The sequence below is a fragment of the Sinocyclocheilus grahami genome, unplaced genomic scaffold, assembly GCF_001515645.1.
Source record: "Sinocyclocheilus grahami isolate Dianchi unplaced genomic scaffold, SAMN03320097.WGS_v1.1 scaffold593.1, whole genome shotgun sequence".
NCBI classification, from domain to species: Eukaryota; Metazoa; Chordata; class Actinopteri; order Cypriniformes; family Cyprinidae; genus Sinocyclocheilus; species Sinocyclocheilus grahami.
This window is the reverse complement of record NW_015505772.1, coordinates 217595-227934: the sequence shown is the minus strand read 5'-3', so window position 1 is coordinate 227934 and position 10340 is coordinate 217595.

The window sequence follows — 10340 nt, the reverse complement described above, 5'->3', positions numbered from 1 at the left end:
GGAAATAATCTGCGCCTGTGATGTCTGAGGATGGAGGATCGCTGTGTGGTCCACTTTCACTGGAGTTCAGTCACTTTTTACTGCCTGAGAAAGTTTCCTCTCTGCTCAGCTATCAGGTTATGGCAGAAGAAAAGTGATAGGACACATAAAACAGACAGGCTTTTATTGCACCCGTGGCCCTTCGGAGTTCAACGACTCTTCTCGATAGTGAGTTGATTTGTGTAGTTTTCAACACCATCAGTAAAAGTAGACAAAAATGTAGGAAAAAACATTTATTTAACCTGATTAATTTTTTTATTTTCAATTGATATCCAATGCAGAAATCTGTAATGTGATAAATGGGTTTTGTTTTGCTCCTTTGATGTGTGTGTGTGTGTGTGTGAGGGGGTGTCTTTGAAACATTTTCACATGAAACAGCAATTTTTTTTTATATTGTCCATATAACATGTAATCTTAGGTAAAATAAAAGGCATATTTTAAAAGTTAAATTTAAATGAAAATGTAATTTTAAATTTAAAGTAATTCTTAAAAATAAATGAAATATATGAAAATATATAATTAAACGTTAATGAAAATAAACTAAAATAAATGTATTAAAAAAAAATATATATATATATACACACACACGTGTGTAAAAATATATATTAAAAATAATAAATAAATATAAATATTTTATATTTGTAGTTTAATACTTTATAGGCCACATATTACAATGTGAATAAATTAAATGCAGTACAACACGTTCAGATGTTACATTTTATGCTGATATATGATATTAAAATATATAATAAAATCAGCACACCTTTTTTATGTCTTTTATTTTGTGTTGTATTGATTTTGTTTATGTTTATTAAAAATGCCATAGATTTTATTATTAAAAACGTTTATTTTTTATTTTTAATATTATATAGAGCATCTGGGCAAATTGATTTAATTTAGTTTAATTATTTTATTTTATTTCAGGGGTAATTATCTTAATTGTCACAAAAACTATGTTACAACAACAACAAAAAAATCAAAATAGAGACTAAAAATAGGTTCTTTAAAAAATAATAATGATAATAACAATAACTACAACAAACAACAACAATAATAATAATTAGTAGTAGTAGTAGTAGTATTACTATATAAATAATAATAATAATTATCATTATTATTATTGTTATTTTATTTATTTTTTTGTCTTTTGACTTTTTGACCTGTACATGTTCTGGATAACCTTTGTGAGATACCCACATATTTTCTGTGTCAATATCTTTTAACATGTGCAAGCAATCACTGACTTGTCCTCTTACTAAGTGCATTTGCTTTAGGGTTGCGTGTTTTTTATTATCAGGTTGGTGTTGTGGAGCATCATACCAGAGGCAGTTTTCATTCCTGACTTCTGCTTCTAGGTTAAGGTTATTATAGAGTTGGTAAAAACAGTCCTTTCTCTTTCTCTGAGCTCGTTAGACAGGGGATGCAATTAGAGTCATTAATTGGAATGGGGGGCGTACTGAGAAAGAAATGAACACCTGGAGGCAAATGAGAGAGTGGGTGGGATTTTAGAGAGTGCAGGGGTGATTGGACAAAGCCATGTGTGTGTGTGTGTGTGTGTGGATGTCTGCATCTCTGATAACTCTCAGCATCTTAATGAAGCATGCAAACGCAGCTCTGTTTAACTGCATAATACAGCTGCTAGTCTTCTTTATTGGATTTGTCCTCATTTGCCCTTGCAGACTGTCTGTCTGTGGATTATTTTGTGCATGAGATGTGTGATCTTCTGACTGATTTTGAATTATTCTGCAGTATACTCGGGTCAGATCTTAAGGGGCAGAGGTTATTCTTCAAGATTTGTGCCAACTGTATCACTAGTTATTCCTCAGCTGATCTTTCAGCAATGTCTGCTGTTGAAGTAGGGGGAGTTACTTCTTTTATAGCTCTCTGTGTGTGGTGGGCAGGATTTGCTATCTTTGTAGAGAACAAATGGCCCGCACAAGTGTAGTAAAACCTGAAATCATTAGAGCTGTGGCATGAGTCTGGCCTGGGTCATATCCCTAATCAAATCAAATCAAATCAAATCAAATATATTAAATACAAAGTGAAATCAAATCAAATCAAATTAAATTAAATTTAAAAAAATAAATATAAAGTCTAACATTTATTCAAATATAAAATAACAAATAAAACAACATAAAATAACAAAAATATTATGTAAAATAGCAACAACAAAAAAAAGAAATATTGAATGAAATAAGAATAAAAAATATAATGAAATAAAATCTAAAATTAAACAACATGAAAGAACAAAATTTAAAACACTGTAAAGAGGCTTGACATTTCTTTATTCATTTCTGAAATGTTACATGTTTTTATTAGTTTAGTCGTAATAATTATTATACTAATAATTACAATAATTATTTAATTATTATAAAATGTTGTTATTGCTAAATTCTGAAATTACATATAAAATAAAATAATTAAATATAAAATATATTAAAATCAAATAATACAATCAAATAACATAACATAAAATTAAATGAAATGAAATAAAATACTAAATTTAATAGGAAATAGAAAATTAAATGCTAATTAAAACATCAGACAAAAATGTAAAATAAAACTTCAAAACGTTCTGAATAAAATACAGAAATATTCTGGTATAGACCTTTAAAGGAATATAAAAATAAACACATGTTGGTAAAAGATCTCAGAATAATGCTGTGGTTGGTCTATAAAAACTGTCATTCTGGCTTTATTTATTGAAGTCTGGGCCTAGATCAGCAACTTGAGGTATCTTTAGGACAAACAAACTGGGAAGAGTTCATACGTTTGCTTACTCAGCTACTGTGTGTGTGTGTGTGTGTGTGTGTGTAGCACTCTGTGGGTGGTAAAAGTGCAGGCTGTCCGTTTAAGGGAGGGATTATTCTTTTTTTTCATTCCTTTGGGACAGGACATCAGTCTGGAAGGAAGTTTTACCTTCTGATGTTTTAATCCCCCACTTTCTCTCCATCTCTCCCTCTTCATGCCCCTTTCTGCTGTCCTCATCAAAATGATGCTTAAGCATCTCTTCAACTCTAAGTAGTTTTGATGGGATTTCAGTCGCTTTGTATTATGTGGGTTTGTGTGCCTGTGAGAGTGTTTATCTCTGTTTGTTATTACAGACAATATTCAAAACTCAGCTCTGACACGCAGTATTTAATTAATTTAATCACATTTAATGTGCCAAAAATAAATGCACCATTAATTTGAACTGATTATGCATATTTATAAACTATTTGTTTATTAAATTAAAGTATATTTATTATTAAAGTAAACATAATGAAATGTATATAAATTATATACAAATTTCTTGAGATGATTTTTGAAAATATATTTTTTTAAATTATTAAAATGACTTATTAACATACTGTATTAATATCATTATCAATATTATTATTAATAATGTATTTTTAATATATTGAAAATGTTGTGTGTATGCTGTTTATAGGCAATTAATTTCACACAAAAAAATCAGCCTTTTAATTACAATTACAATTAAAATTTGGGAATTTTGTTTAAAGATCAAGACATTTATAATTCAATACTGAATGCTGCACAACCCTGAAAAGTGTGTGTGCTTGAGTGAGAATTTAACACACATTTCATATCCAGTTAGCTATTATACAGAGACAAGTAGAAGTATATGAGAGGAATTAGAGACAGATCACATCCTTTCTGCCTGACCTGGAAATAAGAGATTCACAGTATGGAATGAAAGAGGGAGAGAGTGAGGACAGCAGAGAAAAAGGAAGTGAGAGAGACGCCAGGGGCGGACTGCTCTAGCGCTGCCGCATCGCTTTTGATTTGATTTGCATGCTCTATATCTCTGAGCACTTGTATTTGTGTTTTGTGTTGTGCAGGCATGAAACTAGAGCAGAGCTATTGTGCTGTGTTCCAGTAACAATGATGAAAGATGCTTGGATAAATGTACAGTCCTTGCAGGCTAGACTCTCAGATAGATTCTACTCAAGTTACAAGTGCTCTGTTTCACCACCAGCCTGATTTCAAAGGCAGATCAGATAAATCTGCAAAAGCAACTGTAGATAGGAACTGTATGCCTGCTTTGGTGCTAGCTATAATTCTGGGGGTAGAATTGCTCAAAAATACAAGTCAATCATCATTTATCATTTAGACAGCTAGGAAGTCACTTGGCGTTGTGGCATTGTGATACACTGCCCATGTCACATTCATAACACCAGCAGCCCCAGATTTATTGATTATCCTGGTAAATGACACGATTTTAATTTACTTCCTGATTCAGCTGTTATTTTTCCTTTTAATACAGAGTCTCCTCTCTCTGACTGCCCAGTGTTACTGAGCTTTTGTCATTGGAAGATTCAGTCTACTCTCAGATGAGCTTTTTGTGTTATCATCTCTCAGAATGATTCAGGAGTGAAGAAGCGTTTATATTGTGCTGCAGGCAGATATGTGACTATTATTACTATAAAGTCTCGGGCCCTATTATTCAGTTACAGAATTCACCGATATTCTGTGACTAACCAAAAATCTAAATATCTGAAGCAGTGTTGGCTGTCAATGCTATTTTGAAGATTTTCAAATTTACAGTGTTGATTCAGCCTCTATGAATCACAGACTGAATTGACATGTTTATGTATTCATTCAAGTTAGCTTTATTCACTGCTGGGTCTGACTTATCACCTGTTATGTTGGTCTTCATTTATGAATATGTATGTGGAAATGGTATTTAAGAGCATGGTTTATTTTATTCATTACACTTCAAAAGTTTTGGTCAAATGTTTTAGAAATATTTTTGAAAGAAGTCTTTTATGCTCACGAGGCTGCATTTATTTAATTGAAAATACAGTAAAAAACGTAATATCGAAACAATTATTATAATTTAAAATAGCTGTTTTCTATTTTTAAAATGAATGAAATGCTGAATTTTCAGCATCATTACTGCAGTCTTCAGTGACACATTATCCTAAAGAAACCATTCTAATATGCTGATTTGCGGCATTTTTGGTGTTTTGTAACATTAGAAATGCCTTAATTGTCACTTTTCACCACTATTGTGTATTTAATAGTAACGGAAAAGTACTGTTAATTTTCTTCCAGGACATTTTTTTTTTCTTACAGTGTACAGAACCCTCTAATTACAGAATATTCCATATAAAATTCCATAATCCATCCGGCAGGCAGTAAGCTGTCAGCGTGCAAATTACAAGACTCCTACATCAAGCAGACAGAGAGCGTGCCGTACACACAACATTTCCCACAGATTAACAGACGTCACACTGAAGACCTCAATCAAAGTCAACCGGGCCCTCATATTCATTTTGATTAGATTTGCATATTTCAATTTTAGAACAGAAATTGCTCTGTGATGTTGTTTGGTCAAGTCCCACAAGCCCATCTTGGCGTGTGTGTTTTCGTAATGAATTCTTTCTCAACCCCAGTTGGCCAGGCCTCTCTTTTTCTGCATCACTTGAACGTTTGACTCAATTTGGTGCCTGGACTTGTGTCCCAGGAGCTTTGATGTAAATTGGAGAGAATCTCAGCACTTGGACACTTCGTATGGGCATCCAGCCTAATGAGTGCAGCCCGGGTCACCTCCGCACCTCTCTCTCCTTTTTTGTCTCGTTCTCTCCGCCTGCCCTCCCTTCCCTTCTTCTCCATTATCCACCTCTCTGTCTGTCCTCTCCCTGAATTTAATTTTTCATCCTCCACAGTTTTTCTGTTTTTCTTCTTCCACATCTAAACACACATTCCATCTATCCCTTTGTTGGTTGTCACACTCATCCCATTCATAATACATCTCCCAAAGAAGGAAGACCCATGAAACCAGTGGTTTCCTGCCCTCAATAGACTTGGCCCACATTTTCAGCTTACTGTCAGATGTAATAATGTAGCAGTGTTCTTGCATTAGCATGTCTGGTTAGAAGATGCCCATCAGCTTTGCTTTGCTGAGCTTAACTGGAGCTTGTGTAATTCGTGAGAAATCACTCTGCCTATAAAGTTGCAACTAATATGCGGTAATGTGAGGGAATGTACAATTTGCTTTTGAATATTATTCTTGCATTTTCAGCTACACTCCTTAAATATGCACAATCATATATTAGAAATGTAATAATTTTCTTTCTTTGTGTAGTTGTCATCTTGTCTTTGCTGTTGCCAGATTTAGACAGAATTAATCCTAAATTTCCACCTTGAATTTGTTTCTTATGATCTTAAAATGTTTTGATATAAAGGCTTAAATGCTTTAATTTAATTAAAAAAAATTTTTTTCAAGAAATCTGTTCTTTTATTTAGCAAGAATGAATTCAATTGATCAAAAGTGACTGTAAAAATGCTGTTTTTTTTCAACGCTGATAATAATAAATGCTTCTTGAGCAGCAAATCGGCATATTACAATGGTTTCCGAAAGATCATGTCTCTTAAGTGTCTTAAGACTGGAGTAATGATGCTGAAAATTCAACTTTGCATCACAGGAATAAATTACATTTCAAAATATATTCAATAGAAAACTGTTATTTTACATTGTAATAATATTTCACAATATTACTGTTTTTACTGATGACAAATTTGAATGAATTTGAATGGGGAAAAAAGCATCCCAGATATGGTGTTTGACATAGAACAACATAAAAAGCTGTTATTATGTTATGAATAGTAATTTTAAGTTAAGTAATTCCATGTTTTCCTGTGATTAAATGTTCCTGTGTGGAATTTAAACCTAACAAAATGTCGATGTATATACATCACAGAGGGTTTGTTTGTACAAAAATCGTCATAGACAAGATAAAAAGTCTTTATTCTTCTCTCTGTGTGTTCTTATATCATAGATTATTTTTCCTAAATGTTCTGAGGGACTTTGTTTGCACAGATCATTTTTATCAGTTGATAAGTCACATCCTGGGACGTCACACTCTGTCTTTTATCAGAGAATGAAACATTAATTTGCGTTTGTATATTTTTTCTCATCCTTACTGTCTAACAAAGAACCAAAAATTTATTTCAGGTTCCTTTTTCACTGGCCACTGAAAATAAAATACTTACAGGCCTATATTATGTAATATAACAGCGTCATACCCATAAATAAAGAGGGGGAAATGCCAAATGGCACATCTTCCTGTCATGTTTCATGTTCTCCGTGATGATAAACTCTTTTAATAAGTTGTTTCTGTTTTTAGAATTCATGCTGTGATTCAGAATCCCTGTAGCCGCTCTGTGGCTGTAGTCACAGGTGTTCTTGAGATGATTTATTCATTTGTTTATCCAGGTGGCCTCTGCAGCTACAGGCTGACCGTGCCAACCTTGCTGCGGGCAGAGCAGTGGAGTTTATCGCACAAATGATGACGTGATCTACCCTTGTGTGTGGTCTGTGTAATTGTAAAGAGGGTACTGACAGGTTTGTAGGGTCCACAGGCAGTTTAGTTGAGACATTTAGTCCCAAAACCTTCAGCTTTGTGTGCTGTTTCAGCATGTATTTGTGTATGTGTGTGGATTATGAGGGAGTTGTCTCATGTTAAGGTGCTTAATAAATATATATATATATATATATATGTCCTATATTTAAGTGTGACCTCACTTTCACGCTGCAGAGTCAGTTAGAGATAAGAGAGCCGATAATGTTAGCAGGTGTGTGGCTTACGGGAAAGAAGGTGAAAGAGGAACTAGATATAGAATAAGATCTAGATATGGACACACAAATCTCACACACTAATGTTTTACAAAAGTCTGAGATCACATCTGGTAGCCAAATTTAAATTATGGAAGTACTTTTATATTAAATAAAACCTTTATATATATATATATATAAAAAAAACATCATGATGTGTAATTTAAGTTAAAATTAAACATTAATATTATTAATAAAATATATAAAAAAAAATGAATATGAAAATAAATTAGATATACTACTAATAAATAATAATTAAAAACATGCATAATTTTGTTTCTTATTTTTATTATTTTTTAATATTTCTTTTTATTATCTTTTTAATATTCAATAAAAATACACACACACACACACACACACAGTTAGGTCCATATATATTTGGACACTGACACAATTTCAAAGTCTGGAACTCATGGACATCACCTGACTTCAGTTGTTGTTTGTTTGTGCCTTTAGTTTTGTCTTCAGCAAGTGAAATGCATTCTCAATCGGGTTGTAATCAGGAGATTGACTTGGCCATTACAGGATATTCCATTTTTTTTACCTTCAAAAACTCCTGGGTTGCTTTTGCTGTATGCTTTGGGTCATCGTCCATTTGTACTATGAAGCGCCGCCCAATCCACTTTACTCCATTTCACGGAATCTGGGCAGACAGTATATCCCTATACACTTTAGAATTCATCCAGCTGCTTCTGTCTTCTGTCTCATCATCTCTAAACACCAGTAACCCAGTGCCACTGGAAGCCATGCATGCTCATGCCATCACACTGCTCCACCATGTTTCACAGATGATGTTGTATGCTTTGGATCATGAGCTGGTTCAAGCCTTCTCCATACTTTTTTGTTCCCGTCATTCTGGTACAGGTTGATCTAGTTTCAGCCGTCCAAAGAATGCTTTTCCAGAAGTGGTCTGGCTTTTTTAGATGTTTTTTGGCAAATTCTAATCTGGCCTTGTTTGCACCTTGTGGTGATCCCTCTGTATTTGTTCTCGTGAAGTCTTCTCTTAATTGTAGACTTTGACAGCGACAAACCTACCTCCTGAAGAGTGTTCTTCACTTGGCTGGATGTTGTGAAAGGGTTTTTCTTTACCATGGAGAGAATTCTCCGATCATCCACCACTGTTGTCCTCTGTGGACATCCAGGCTTTTTCATGTTGCTGAGCTCACCAGTGCATTCTTTTTTTCTCAGAATATACCAGACTGTTGACCAAACTGCTGTCTCTTGAATATGTTGAATATGTAACTTGAATATGTTTTGGTCAGCTGCTAAAATAAAAAATTGTGCCTGTGTCCAAATATGGACCTAACTTTGTGTGTATATTGTATAAGAAACATTAAAGATAAATAATAAATGCACAACTGCACAAAGGGACAGAGAGGTGGGGGGGGGGGATTCTTCTATCATTCCCTCGTTCCTTTCCCCATTTTTCTCTTTTACTCTCTCAATCTCCCCCCGTCATCTTAAACTGATTCTTAATGTAGTTTTTCTATCCCCTTCAGCCGCCTGCACCTTTTATCAGAGTTTGAGTCAGTGAAGGTCAGAGAATGGCAGTCTTACCTGCTCTATTGTGTATGACGTTTTCTTATAGTAGCTTCTTTTCTTTCCGTTTGAGAATTCTGATTAAAACCATCCGACGGGAAGCTTCAGCTTACTTGTCTGTGAAAACACAATTAGATTTGTTATCAGTCATAAGTCTCATGTTGGAAATATATAGAGCACAAGCCGTAGACTTTAGTCAAGAGTACAGACATATTTAATATATGAACAAAAGCAAGACTTTTGGGTCTATAGACTTCATTTGGGGTCTTCAGAAATCATTCTGATATGCTGATTTTTGGTCTCAAAAAAACATATATAGCATCTTATTTCATAAAGTATATCATAATGTTTCTTGATCAGGAATAACTTTGTACTGAAGTTGTGAAAGCAGTTACGTATGTGTATTTGAGAATGTGAGTGTTTGTGAGAGGGTTGGAGAATAATAGACCTATGATCTGACTGACAATGTGTGAGACACTGGAGAACAGCATACAGGTGGAGCATCTCACACCTTGACTCGTTATTATGTGTGCGTGTCTAAACATGCTCATGGCTTCTGTAATCGTATCACTGTAGTGTGGCAGTCGGCCAGTCAGCAGTGACTGATATTCAGCCAATGGATTAGCAGAATTCACTTGTGCTTAGGGAAGAATTTGTGCTTGTGGGTAAATCATCACCAAACTTAAATTCTATTCACTTCTTGTGTGTCAGATACAAACGTCATTGTGATTCCTTAGAGCCTGTTTGTTGTGTGAATGTCACCAACAGCCCGAGGAGTGAAGGTGTGTCAGCTTTGTTCTGAGGGGAAGTTTAGGTGATGAAAAGCAGTACGGGACATCATCTAATTCTCCACGCCCTTCTCCTTGCACAAACATGTTCGGCTCTCACGGTCGGTGAAGTACTGGAGCAGTTACAAGATTTCAGGTGTCTTGCAATGATGCATGTTCCTTTAAAATCTCTAAATTCTTATGTATATTTTAATGCCCTTTATTATAGGCTATACTAGTCACTCTTTTCCATGCATTTTTAATAAATGGGGACTGGAGAGTTCAAACATTAAAAATAATTCAAAACCACCATAAAAGTACAATTAAAGTATTTTCAAGCCATAAGCTTTAAGTTTCAGTATGTAAACATATAT